The sequence below is a fragment of the Stegostoma tigrinum genome, chromosome 25, assembly GCF_030684315.1.
Source record: "Stegostoma tigrinum isolate sSteTig4 chromosome 25, sSteTig4.hap1, whole genome shotgun sequence".
NCBI classification, from domain to species: domain Eukaryota; kingdom Metazoa; phylum Chordata; class Chondrichthyes; order Orectolobiformes; family Stegostomatidae; genus Stegostoma; species Stegostoma tigrinum.
Window position 1 is genome coordinate 20,097,526 of NC_081378.1, and position 14,323 is coordinate 20,111,848.

The window sequence follows — 14,323 nt, forward strand, 5'->3', positions numbered from 1 at the left end:
GCAATTTAGTCCTTCAAACCTGTTCTATCATTCAATATGTTGGTGGCTTATCCTCTATCTCAATGCTATATTCCTGTTTTCTCCCTATATCACTTCATGGCTTTAAAACCTAAAACTTTGTCTATCTCTTTCTTTAATATATTCAGTGACTGTGACCTCCGCAGCCTTCTTTGACACAGAACTCCACAGGTTCACCATCCTTTGACTGAAGAAATGTTTCCTCATCTCAGTCTTAAATGGTCTACTCCCCCATCCTAAGCCTGAATCCCCTGATTCTAGACACACGAATATGGGAAAACATTCTCCGTGCATCTAGTCTGTCCATCTCCGTTCAACCAGCATGACAGCTCACAGGTTAGCACTGTTGTCTAAGAGCACCAGGGTCCTAGGTTCGATTCCGGCCTCATGCAACTGTATGTGTGGAGCCTGTACATTCTCCCTACGTCGGCTCTGGTTTTCTCCCAGTCCAAAGGTGTGCAAGCTAAGTGAATTAGCCCTGCAAAATGCAAGGGTAGGAGGGGGGGTTTGGGTAGGATACTCTTCAAAGTATCAGTGTAGTCCGAGGGGGCCAAATGACTTGCTTTCACACTGCAGGGATTTTCTGATTGCAATGATCTCCTCTCATCTTTCCAAACTCTAGTGAATACAGACCCAGTCAAACCAATCTCTTGTCAGGACTAAGATAATAAAGTGTGAAGCTGGATGAACACAGCAGGCCAAGCAGCATCTCAGGAGCACAAAAGCTGACGTTTTGGGCCTAGACCCTTCATCAGAGAGGGGGATGGGGTGAGGGTTCTGGAATAAATAGGGAGAGAGGGGGAGGTGGACCGAAGATGGAGAGAAAAGAAGATAGGTGGAGAGAGTATAGGTGGGGAGGTAGGGAGGGGATAGGTCAGTCCAGGGAAGATGGACAGGTCAAGGAGGTGGGATGAGGTTAGTAGGTAGGAAATGGAGGTGTGGCTTGGGGTGGGTGGAAGGGATGGGTGAGAGGAAGAACAGGTTAGGGAGGCAGAGACACGTTGGGCTGGTTTTGGGATGCAGTGGGGGAGGGGAAGAGCTGGGCTGGTTGTGTGGTGCAGTGGGGGGAGGGGACGAACTGGGCTGGTTTTGGGATGCGGTGGGGGAAGGGGAGATTTTGAAGCTGGTGAAGTCCACATTGATACCATTGGGCTGCAGGGTTCCCAAGCGGAATATGACTTGCTGTTCCTGCAACCTTTGGGTGGCATCATTGTGGCACTGCAGGAGGCCCATGATGGACATGTCATCTAAAGAATGGGAGGTGCGGTTGAAATGGTTCGCGACTGGGAGGTGCAGTTGTTTATTGCAAACCGAGCGGAGGTGTTCTGCAAAACGGTCCCCAAGCCTCCGCTTGGTTTCCCCAATGTAGAGGCAGCCACATTGGGTACAATGGATACAGTATACCACATTGTCAGATGTGCAGGTGAACATCTGCTTGATATGGAAGGTCATCCTGGGGCCTGGGATAGGGGTGAGGGAGGAGGTGTGGGGGCAAGTGTAGCATTTCCTGCGGTTGCAGGGGAAGGTGCCGGGTGTGGTGGGCTTGGAGGGCAGTGTGGAGCGAACAAGGGAGTCACGGAGAGTGGTCTCTCCGGAAAGCTGACAAGGGTGGGGATGGAAAAATGTCTTGGGTGGTGGGGTCGGATTGTAGATGGCGGAAGTGTCGGAGGATGATGCATTGTATCCTGAGGTTGGTAGGGTGGTGTGTGAGAACGAGGGGGATCCTCTTTGGTCGGTTGTGGCAGGGGCGGGGTGTGAGGAATGTGTTGCAGGAAATGTGGGAGACGCGGTCAAGGGCGTTCTCGACCACTGATGGGGGAAAGTTGCGGTCCTTGAAGAACTTGGACATCTGGGATGTGCGGGAGTGGAATGCCTCATCGTGGGAGCAGATGCGGCGGAGGCGGAGGAATTGGGAATAGGGGATGGCATTCCTGCAGGAGGGTGGGTGGGAGGAGGTGTATTCTAGGTAGCTGTGGGAGTCGGTGGGCTTGAAATGGACATAGTTACAAGCTCGTTGCCTGAGATGGGGACTGAGAGGTACAGGAAGGTGAGGGATGTGCTGGAGATGGCCCAGGTGAACTGAAGGTTGGGGTGGAAGGTGTTGGTGAAGTGGATGAACTGTTCGAGCTCCTCTGGGGAGCAAGAGGCGGCGCCAATACAGTCATCAATGTAATGGAGGAGGAGGTGGGGTTTGGGGACTGCATAGGTGCGGAAGAGAGACTGTTCCACGTAACCTGCAAATAGGTAGGCATAGCTGGGGCCCATGCGGGTGCCCATGGTCACCCCCTTTGTCTGTAGGAAGTGGGAGGAATCGAAAAAGAAGTTGTTGAGGGTGAGGACGAGTTCAGCTAGGCGGATGAGGGTGTCAGTGGAGGGGGACTGGTCAGGCCTGCGGGACAGGAAGAAGCGGAGGGCCTTGAGGCCATCTGCATGCGGAATACAGGTGTATCACACCATCCCCAGTATCAGTCCAGTGAACCTCTGCAGCACTCCCTCCATAATAAGTGTAATTGTTCTCAGCAGGGAGACCAAAATTGCACACAATACTCCTGGTGTGGTCTCAACAAGGTCATGTATAACTACAATAAGACACATGAATTCAAATTCCCTTGCAATGAAGGCCAACACTCACAGCCTAAGAATATAGGGTAAACCATTCAGGATTGAGATAAGGATGAATTGTTTCACTCAGAGTTGTGAACCTGTGGAGTTCCCCACCACTAAAAGCTTATGGGGCCAGTTTGTTAGATATATTCAAGGGGGTGCTGAACGTGGCCCTGACAGCTAAAAGAATTAAGGGGCACGGAGAGAAAGTGGGAGTGGAATACTGAAAGTGCACTATCAGCCATGGTCATAATGAATGGTGGTGCAGGCTCAAAGACCTGAATGGCCTACTCCTGCACCTAATTTCTATGTTCCTAATATACCATTTGACTTCCTAATTGATTGCTGACGTGCTTGTCTGCTTTTATTGACAGTGTATTTCTACATTTCCCAATCTGCAACCATTTAAATAACACTCTTCCTTTCTGTTTTCTTTTCCCCCACATTGAAGCATACAACTTCATATTTAAATGCATTTTACTGCGTCTGACATATGTTTGTCCACTCACTAATATTGACTAAATCACCTCGAAGCCTCTTTACATCCTCCTCACAACTCATAATCTGGCCAGTTTTGTCATCAGCAAATTTGGAAATTCCTTCATCCAGGTTATTAATATAGATGTAAATGTTAAAAGCTTGGCTCCAAGCACTGATCATTGAACCATCCCACTAGTCACTGCTCGGCTCTCGGAAAAGTTACCATTTATTCCTACTCTAATTCCTGTCTGTCAACGAGTTCCTGATCCATGTCAATATATAACCTCCTAACCCACGGGCTTTAACTTTACTCAATAACCTCTTCTGAGGGACTTTACCAAAAGCCTCCCAAAAACCCAAATACACATCTACTGGTTCTCCTTTATCAACACTATTAATTGCATCCTCAAAAAGCTCAAGTAGAGTTATTTATTACGTTGCTGATCGATGAGTAGAAGGCATGGTTATTGCCACATTTCAATTCTCCATAGAAACAAATTGTCCCATCCATCAGAAAGTAGTGAAAATATAAACCGTCTTGGAATACTTTCCATCCCACTTAAGCAGAATTGCCCCTGCTCAGTTTCAACGTTTTGTATGAGCTGCTGGCTAAATGCTGGAATTTAGTGAAATTTTCCCAAGTGATCTTCAGGTGGCATATATCGAACTTGAATGGACAAACCACGTCACCCCCACACTTCCTCCCCAGATCCCCAAATAATCCACTCCCAGAGACTGCCACCTTTACAAGTTCCATTTACCTACGAGTTCCTGCCTCCTAGAGTTGAGCAAGAAAATCTAGCTTGACATATGCTGAGTCACAATTCAAAATCTTATATCCCCCAATATCGAAAATAATATTGGCCTGGATTTTCCAAATGGCAGATATTAATTTTAACAATTTAGATGCAAATTGTGCATCAGCATTCTGTGGAATCCCAAGGTAGCAGACTCAGAAATTGAAACTGCCTAAGAAATTTAAAGTACCAATGGTTAATTCCTCTGCACCTGAAACTGTGCAAAAGTATTCACTTAAATCAGATACTTTGGTCTGTTCCACTGCTGTTAATATCCATCCAGAAAACTGTAGACAATTAAGAACACAATCTAATTCCTGGGTAACTATTAAACTGACTACCAATTTACCACACACACTAACCAACTACAACAGTTTCCGCCCAGCCCAACCTGCCCTAAACTCTCAATCACTTGCCTCACACACTAACCATCTGGCACCCTAACCTCATAGTTGTTATACACACTTAGCATTCACTGCTGCTGTCAAATTAGCTATCTGTTCTGCTGGATATTTAAATCACAGAATGCAGCAACTACTAAGGGCTTTCCTTCCCCTCACTATCCTGCACTACAAGGGTGCAATTCTATTTATGGTATACTTTGCATTTCTGTCGGACCTGTGATTGGCATCTCCTGCCAGAAATATAGACTGCTTTCTTAACATAAAAATATGGAGCAAAGTGGTAATCTGACTATGATTGCCACTCTTCAGAAAATCTGGCTCAAATTCTATAAGATCCAAGATGACACACCACACGTTCCACTGGCAGTCAGTGATTTTAATGATGGCTTGGGATAATAGACCTGATTCTTCCTTTATCTCTCCATTACCTTCCACTTGGATCTGTGCAGGTGTGAGAGTATATTCTGTTGCCTGGGTTGTAATCACAGATCTTTCCTGGACCAGGTAGAAGATGTTTCCCAATTCTAATTATCTGAAAGGGCGAGGTGATGGTCTGTGGTGATACTGTCACTAGACCAGGAATCTAAAGAGACCCTGACTACTGTTCTAGGGACTTGGGCTTGAATCCAGCCACGGCAAATGGTGGAATTTGAACTGAATAAATATCTGGAATTAAGAGTCTAATGATGACCATGTCAATCATTGAATAAACCCTTAAGGGAAAGTAACTGTCATCCTTTAGTAGTCTGACCTACTTGTGGATCTCCAGATAGGGCTTTTTTAAAAAAATCCTCATCATCGCTGGACACTTAATGGGTATCTAGAAGCTGAAAGTGAATTGATTAACAATGTCCGCTGCTCTTTAATTCTGGCTCCTTAACAGACGAGGGTGAATTAGTCCATCCTATGGTAACAATTATGGTACTAATAACTGACTGGTAGAAGCACCAACCCCCTCCACTAATTCTCATCGGTTTACCTGTACTATTATTAAATATGCCAGTCATTGTCATATCTGAGTATCGATGACAGTTTGTAGCTGCAGATGCATATGGTAATTGGGTTCATCAACAAACCCTGCTGCACAAGCCCTTTGACAATATTATAGACCCAGGGCTATAATGCTGTTTCAGAGATAGTAGGAACTGCAGATGCTGGAGAATCTGAGATAACAAGGTGTCAAGCTGAACGAACACAGCAGGCTAAGCAGTATCAGAGTAGGAAAGCTGACGTTTCGGGCCTAAACCCTTCTTCAGATTTTTATTTTGCAGGATTGTAGGTAATGTGTTCCTGTCAATTTGGACTGTTGGTAAATTTCTAAACTGTGGCAATCCACTATAGGATTGTGGTTTACAGTGATAATTTTACAGGTTGCTTTCAGTATGGAGATCCATTAGAAGCAAAATAATTAGGAGAAGGACTGGTTGCTCACCCACTGACAGAGATACCTTGAGGGTTAAATGCTAGATGCCCAAAGATTGATATTTCCAGTTTCCTTTCCTTCTATTTCGAGACACACGAAGGTGTTACTGGTCATTATCACCTCATATAACCCATGTCGTCTTATTACGAACATGGGCCTGTCAGGGGCTTTCTTTATTATAACCCTCTCTTCTACCTTTGGCATATCCAGTGATTTTTTTTTCCCATTAGTTCATTTCCTGGACCGGTATTCCCTGCTGGTCCCTTATGTTAGAGCTCAACTCACTTAACAGAATTCTACCATTTGCTTCACTGAAATCTTCACTGGCTGCAGCAATTCCCTTCAGGTGGCACACAGAGCTTCCAGTCAGTAGATTGTCCAGTCTAGAGTTTTTCCAGTTACATTGATATTATGGAGGGTGGCATCACGGTAATGTAACTGACCTAGTAATCTGGAGACATGGATTCAAATCCCTGCATATCAGCTGGTAAAACTTGCAGTCACTAAGAATCAGGGGTTAAAAGCTAATCTAATGGCAACTGTCTGTTCGTTCCAGACCCCTCCCTATGCTGAGGGAAATTTAATGACTAATTGAAGGAGGAGGCACATTCCAATTGTCATTGATGGGATAACCCAGAAAATGAATGCTAAATGTGATGCTAAAGCAATTGCAACTATATTCAGCCAGAAGTGCCAAGTAGATGGATAGTGACGAATGATGCTGTAGGTTGCAGAGAGACATAGATAAGCTGCACAGCTGGGCTGAGAGGTGGCAAATGGAGTTTAATGCAGACAAGTGTGAGGTGATGCACTTTGGTAGGAGTAACCAGAAGGCAATACAGGGCTAATGCTAAGATTCTTAGTAGCGTAGATGAGCAGAGAGATCTCAGTGTCCATGTACACAGATCCTTGAAAGTTGCCACCCAGGTTGACAGTACTGTTAAGAAGGCATACAGTGTTTTAGCTTTTATTAATAGAGGGATCGAGTTCCGGAACCAAGAGGTTATGGTGAAGCTGTACAAAACTCTGGTGCGGCTGCACTTGGGGGTATTGTGTACAGTTCTGGTCACTGCATTATAAGGATGTGGAAGCTTTGGAAAGGGTGCAGAGGAGATTTACTAGGACGTTGCCTGGTATGGAGGGAAGGTCTTACGAGGAAAGGCTGAGGGACTTGAGGCGGTTTTCATTAGAGAGAAGAAGGTTAAGAGGTGACTTAATTGAAACATATAAAATAATCAGAGGGTTAGATAGGGTGGATAGGGAGAGCCTTTTTCCTGGGATGGTGACGGCAAGCACGAGGGAGCATAGCTTTAAATTGAGAGGTGAAAGATATAGGACAGATGTCAGAGGTAGTTTCTTTACTCACAGAGTAGTAAGGGAATGAAACGCTTTGCCTGCAATGGTAGTAGATTCGCCAACTTTAGGTACATTTAAGTCGTCATTGGATAAGCATATGGACATACATGGAATAGTGTAGGTTAGATGGGCTTGAGATCGGTACGACAGGTTGGCACAACATCGAGGGCCAAAGGGCCTGTACTGTGCTGTAATGTTCTATGTTCTATGTAGATCAACCATCTCAGACAGTACCTAAGATTACCAGCATCACAGATGCCAGTCTTTCAGTCCACTCCGTGTGATGTCATAAATGATTGAAGGCATTGCATAGCAAAAGCTGTAAGTCCCAATTGCTGTACTTGCATTTCCAGTACAGCTGCAACAATGACATCAACCCAATAATATTGAAAGTTGCAAAGATAAATACTGGCCACTTAAACAGGGAAAGCGCAATCTGACCAATTACTATCTCAACAGTTCGCTCTTATTCATGTGCAAAGTGATGGAGGACATCATTGAAAGTGCTATCAAATGGTAAGTACTCACCAATAATGTGGTCATCAAATTTCAGTTTGGATTCTGCCTGAGCCACACACTTCCAGGCATCTTAACAGCCTTGTTTCAGACATGGGCGAAAGACCTGAATTGAAGACATGATGTGAAGGTAACTGCCCTTGACTTCAAGGCAGGATTTGACCAACTGTTGTAAACTGAAACCAATGGGAATCAGAGAGAAAAAAAACATGCCTAGCACAAAGGAAGAATATTCAACAATTACTTTAACCAAGGCTGAAAAGGTGTATTCACTGACAATTAGAGCATTCAATGCCGTTCATAACTCCTCAAATATAGAAGCAGTCCATGACCAAATCAGGACCATATTCGGCCTGCGATAATAACTGGCAAGTAATTTTCACACCATGTAAGTGCCAGTTAATGGCCATCTCCCAAAGAGAAAATGCAATCATTTCACCACCAATGGAGATTATAAATGGACAACAAATGCTGATCTTGAAAGTGATATTTACATCCCATAGACATTCTTTTCTTTAAGAAAAAAGGGTGCTGGAGGGAAGAAGCTCTAGGATTTTTACCCAGTGACATGATGCAATGGCAATGTTGTTCCAAGTCAGATTGGTGGAAATTTGCAGGTGGTGGTATTCCTATTTGCCTGCTGCCTTTAATCTTCTAAGTGGTTGAGGTTGTGCATTTTGAAGATGCTGACTAAGGAAGCTTAATGAGCTGATACAGTGTATCTTGTATATGATACACATTGTCACCACAGTGTGCTCCTGTTGAAGCCAGTGATTTTTTTAAGATGGTGGATAAGACACTAAATCAAAGGTCTGCATTGATCTGGATGGCATCGAGCTCTTTGAATTTTGTTGGAACTGTTATCTCGTCGAGTGGACAATACTCCTGACTTGTGTCTTATAAATAGATTTTCCGGAATCAGAAGGTCAGTTGATCACTGCAGAATACACAATTTTTGACCTGTTCTTCCAACTACATTATTTATATTTGGCTGGCTCACTGCAGTAAAACAGTGTATGGACCTTAGTGAACAGCAAGTGTTTCTTTTCTTGAACCTAACTATACATAGGTGATGTGCAGGCCATCTTGTCTGAAGGCATATAGACCCAGGGTCCAGTTTCATGTGATCTGATGCTCTTTTTGCAAATGCTCAGTATCTGAATGTAAAGTCATTATTGTCCTACCATACCATAGAGCTGCTCACTTCCTAGACAGAAACAACTGTGATGGTTTAACCTGAGGGTCACCATGTCTCAGGTATCAGAAGGGGTTGCGAAAGAGAGTGTTTCGTGGTAATCTCAACTGATGCATGAATTGAACCCATGGTGTTGGTATCACAGCAGTGCAAACAAGCCAAATGAGCTAATCAATTTTTATTCCTGCGTCAAACGTGCAGAGATGCAAGTAACTCTTTACTTTACATTTCCTCCCACATCTTTATCCTCATGGACTATATGCAACATTTACACTGTGTTCCACACATGCCAACACCATCCCCACAGTATCTGTGATTTAGAGGCAAATATTTACCAATCACCCTGCATGTGTGCAGTGTTCCTTTGGAGATTATAGAAAGTTGATGCAGTGCAATCTGTTAACTGTTGTGTCGCCACAGCACCCCCGATGATCAAGAGTATGTCCAAGTAACAGCTTCTCCTTTAACAAAGTCAAAGCTCTTTTGTTCCTTTGATCAATATAATTTTGTTTGCAGACAAGGTACTAACCCCTTGTGCTGCTAGTCCTCAAGTCAAACCTGGAATGCTCTTTCTAGTACAGGTAGGCTGAGACTCTGCCTTGTAGGTTAGAGGTGACCTGCCCTGTAATGTTCCTCTTTCTGGTGTAGTTTTACATTGTCCTGTACCATGGCACTCCATGTTTGTGCCCAAGTAAGGAACGGAAGTTAGGTTCACAAATTTCAGACTATCAACAGTTAGCCAGGAGCTAAGCTACCTTGTGTGCCCTGTAGCAGCAGAGTGGTGTTGAGTTGGGCTAGATATAAATAATTGTTCCTTCCCAGGAGGGTTTTTTTCTATGGTCTGTACCCTTTTCTCAGCTTCACTTTTGGCTTGAAGTATAACATTTACTTTAGTGAGCTTAGAACACGACCAATAAGGGAGGCAATGACCTAGGGGTATTATCGCTGGACTGTTAATCAAGAGACCCAAATAACATTCTGGGGACATGGGTTCAAATCCTGACATGGAAATGGTGGAATTTGAATTCAATAAAACATCTGGAATTAAGAATTTAATGATAACCATGAATCCATTGCCAATTATTGGAAAAACCCATCTGGTTCACTAACATCCTTTAGGGAAGGAAACTGCCATCCTTACCTGGTCTGACCTACATGTGACTCCAGACCTAGAGCAATGTGGGTGACTCTTAACTGTCCTCTGGACAATTAGGGATGGGCAATAAATGCTGCCTAGCCAGTGACACCCTCATCCCGTGAATGAATAAAGTAATCTATACGATGCTACATTGGATTAGAAAAATTCTCTGGGAATTTCTGGTCTGTTATCAAGATATGACTTCACAGAACTCTGAATGAAAACATAGCTTTCAAAGAGGTAATCCCTACCACTGAGGTGGATCAATTGAGCTCCCGGTCCTCCTCGAAAGAGCAGGAAAAAACAGTCAGCCAAAATGTCAAAAACGATCTCTAAATGCCAAGACACTACACTGTCTATCTAAAAAGGAGGGCAGAAGAAACCAACCCTGGGGAGAATGAGAAATTAGAGGCCACCATACTGATTGCTATACATCAGTAAGGTGCATGGAAATATCCTGGTGTTCCTGATGCATCTTCGGACAGATGTCCTAACAGAGAGCTTATGGAACCCAATCTCGCACTGTATACTAAAAGGTCATCAATAATACTGATGAGGTATTGTTCTTCCAAACACTGCTGGAGTACAGTGTTGTAAAGGACAAATTGCAGCCAACCCGCGTAGAGTTCAATTAATTTGTTTATCTCGGTGTTGTAACACTGCCTGATGCAGACTTTGGACATAGGTTTCCTCTTACTGAGCAGCACAGTTGAATGGATGAAGATTAGGATACTCTCCTTAATGAACACACAACTATTGCTTTCTGCCATGTGGGCAGGGCTGCCTTTCTGTCTACAAAGATTGCTTGCACCTCGTTGCAAGGCTTCTAAATAGTAGTTGGTCCATTTTTTGCACAGTTCTGGTATATGTCACAGTATTCTTATAGCTCTGCACCCTCTACAATGGTTCTGCTTTTGTTGGGCCATATGGCGCTGAGTATCATCTAAACATTTGTAGGTTGGTTAAGGCAGAATTCATAGGTTACCTGTGTGATTTCTGGTGGTGCTCTTTCTATTGGTCTGATGATCAGATGTCAGATCATTGATGATGATCAGATAAGCCTGGCTGGCACGAAGGGCTGAATGGCCTACTCCAGCACCTATTGTCTATTGCCTTACCTGCTGCTTGTATTGATACAGTTCTTCTCATTGGTTTTTGCATGTTTCTTTGCAGCTTTTGCCTGCCTTTCTTCCTCCTCAGTTGGGTGTGCAAATTAGCCATGCAAGTTGTTGCTGGGCACTTCTTGTTCCATTTTGTGGATTTATTATTGTTACATGTGCCTAGGTACAGTGAAAACTTTTGTTCTGCATGCAGTACATGCAGATCATAACATACAAGAATCATAGAGTGATTGAACACAGCGAAGAATACAAAGTTATGGCTGCAAAGAAGGTGGATAAACAGCAAGATTAGATTTGAAATTTGAGAAGGTCTATTCAGAAGTCTAATAACAGCAGGGAAAAAGCTGTTCTTGAACCCGATGGTACATGAATTTAAGCTTTTGTATCTTCTGTCTGATAGAACAGGTTGGAGAGGTGGGAGGGGTCGTTGATGATATCAGCTGCCTTTCCAAGGTAGTAAGAAGTGCATATAGAGTTGATGGATAGGAGTCTGACTTGCATGATGGACTTGGCTTTTACGGTCCTGGGCATACAGAAAGAAGGCTTTCTATAGTGCATCTATAAAATTTGGTCAGAGTCATTTTGAACATGCTGATTTTCCTTAGCCTCCTGAGGAAGAAGAGGCATTGTTGTGACTTCTTAACCGTACCATCACATGTGGGTGGTCAAGGAGAGATTGGCAGTGATAATCACTCCAAGAAACATATAGAGTGCATATAGAGTTGATGGATAGGAGTCTGACTTGCATGATGGACTTGGCTTTTACGGTCCTGGGCATACAGAAAGAAGGCTTTCTATAGTGCATCTATAAAATTTGGTCAGAGTCATTTTGAACATGCTGATTTTCCTTAGCCTCCTGAGGAAGAAGAGGCATTGTTGTGACTTCTTAACCGTACCATCACATGTGGGTGGTCAAGGAGAGATTGGCAGTGATAATCACTCCAAGAAACTTGACACTCTCAACTATCTTCACTTCAGTTCCATTGAGGTAGATAGGGGTATGCCATCCTCCTTGCTTCCTGAAGTCAATGATCAGCTCTTTAGTTTTTCTACATTCAGGGAGAGATTTTAATCCTTATACCACACCACCAAACACTCTGTTTCCTAAATTCTGCCTCATCACTTTTGATTTCCAGCCAGTAACGGTGGTGACATTGTCAGCGAACTTGTACAGAGTTCAGACAAAATTTGGCCATAGTCATGACTGTACAGGGAATACAGTAAGGAGATGTGTACGCATCCTTGCAGGATACCGGTGTTAAGGATTGTTATGGAGAAGATGCTGTTGTCTGTCTTCACTGATTATAGTTTGTGGGTCGGGAAGTCGAGGATCCAGTTGCAGAGGGTAGAGCAAGACCTAGTTCTCAGAGTTTGGAGATCAGTTTGGTTGGGATTACAGTGTTGAAGGCAGAGCTGTAGTCTTAAGCAGACGTCCAACACAGGTATCCTTATTATCCAGATGTTCCAGGGATGAGTGCATGGATAGGGAAATGGTGTTTGGCATGGACCTGTTGCGCTGGTAGGAAAATTGCAAGAGATAGAGGCAGGTGGGTAAGCTACAGTTGATATGAGCCATGACTAACCTCTCGAAGCACTTAATAATTATGGAGGTCAGAGCCACCGGGCACTAAGCATTGGGGCATGCTGCATGTGTTTTCTTTGGTACCAGATGATGGTGGCCCTCTTGAAGCAGGTGGGGACTTCAGATTGTAGCAGGGAGAGGTTAAAGATGTCAGCAAATATTTCCATCAACTGATCTACACAGGATCTGAACATTTAGCCGAAGACTCTGTTTGGGCCAGTCACTTTTCATGGGTTCACTCTCAAGAAGGCCAATCTGATGCCCGGAGTGGTGACTGAAGGTACAGGTGCATCTGCGGCTGTCTGGGCAAGTGAACTATTTCACTCACCTTCTGTTCAAACCCATTGTTAAATGCATTAAGCACATCAGGGAGGGATGTATTTTTGTCCGCTATTCTGTTCTGCTTTATTTTGTGGCCCATTATGTCGTGTAGGCCTTACCATAAATGGCAGACATCCATGTGGTTAGTTTGAGCCTCTAACATAATCTGATATTACCTTTTAGCATCCCTAGTGGCCTTACAGAGGTCATATCTGGATTGGTAAAGGTCAGGATTGTCTGATTTGAACACTACATGCCTGGTCTCCAGTTGGCAATGGATTTCCCATTCATCTATGGCTTTTTGTTGGGAACAGAGACTGCCTTCTCTGGCATGCAGCCCTCTATACACTTGCTAATAAAGTCTGTGATGGTGGTGGCATGTTCATCTCAGGTGGCCACAGTTGTCACCATGTAAGAGTGCAAAGTCTACGGTCTTGTGAGGGAACACCAATAGGTTTTATTGAAACTAACTTTACACTGATTGGGCATTTCATCTGAAGGTTGGCAGCCCCATTCTCCAGTTCCATGTGGTCTGATGTCACTGTGACATAACATTTTGCACATGCAAATTCCCAGGGCAAACATTTAAGTAACTTTTAAGTGGGTGATGAGTAAAGTTTTTCATCAAGAGTAACTCCAGGACATTGATGCTGATGGTGAGGGATTCAGAAATGGCAATGCTGCTGAATATCAAGCAAAAGTGCTTAAACTTTTTCCCCTAATCTAATTATTTCCGATTATCCGTGAAAGAATAAGCTTAATTCCTATTTCCTGTCCTAGATTCCATTTCTCTTTCCAAAGTTTTCTTTCCTTATTCCAAATTCTCTTTTCCTATACATACCCTCCCAGGTGAAGCAGCAATTTACCTGCTCTTCACTTAATTTATTCTACTGTATTCACTGTTCATTGTAAGCGGGGAAATGATACAGACTGGGTGACTGCTTTGCAGAATACCTACATTCTGCCTGTTTTAAAAAATCCTAAGCCTGCAGTTGCCTGCCACTTCAACACACCACCTGGCCAACATTTCTATCTCAGGCCTGCAGCAGTGCTCCAGTGCAGGCTGGAAGAACAGCATCTCATTTTTCATTTAGGGACAGGAGTTCTTCAGAACCCAGACATCATCTTCTACGACAGGCCATGCAGCATCAGAGGAGCAGGAAAGTTTGACGTTTCGGGTCTCGACGCTTCAGGCAGGAAACGTCGGCCTTCCTGCTCCTCGGCCTGCTGTGTTCCTCCAGCTCTACACCGTGTTACCTCAGATTCTCCAACCTCTGCAGTTCCTACTATCTCTGTAATCATCTTCCACATCCTTTAACCCCACTCCCCACGTCAGCCCAAGGGCAACTTTCAACACAGCCAACCCAT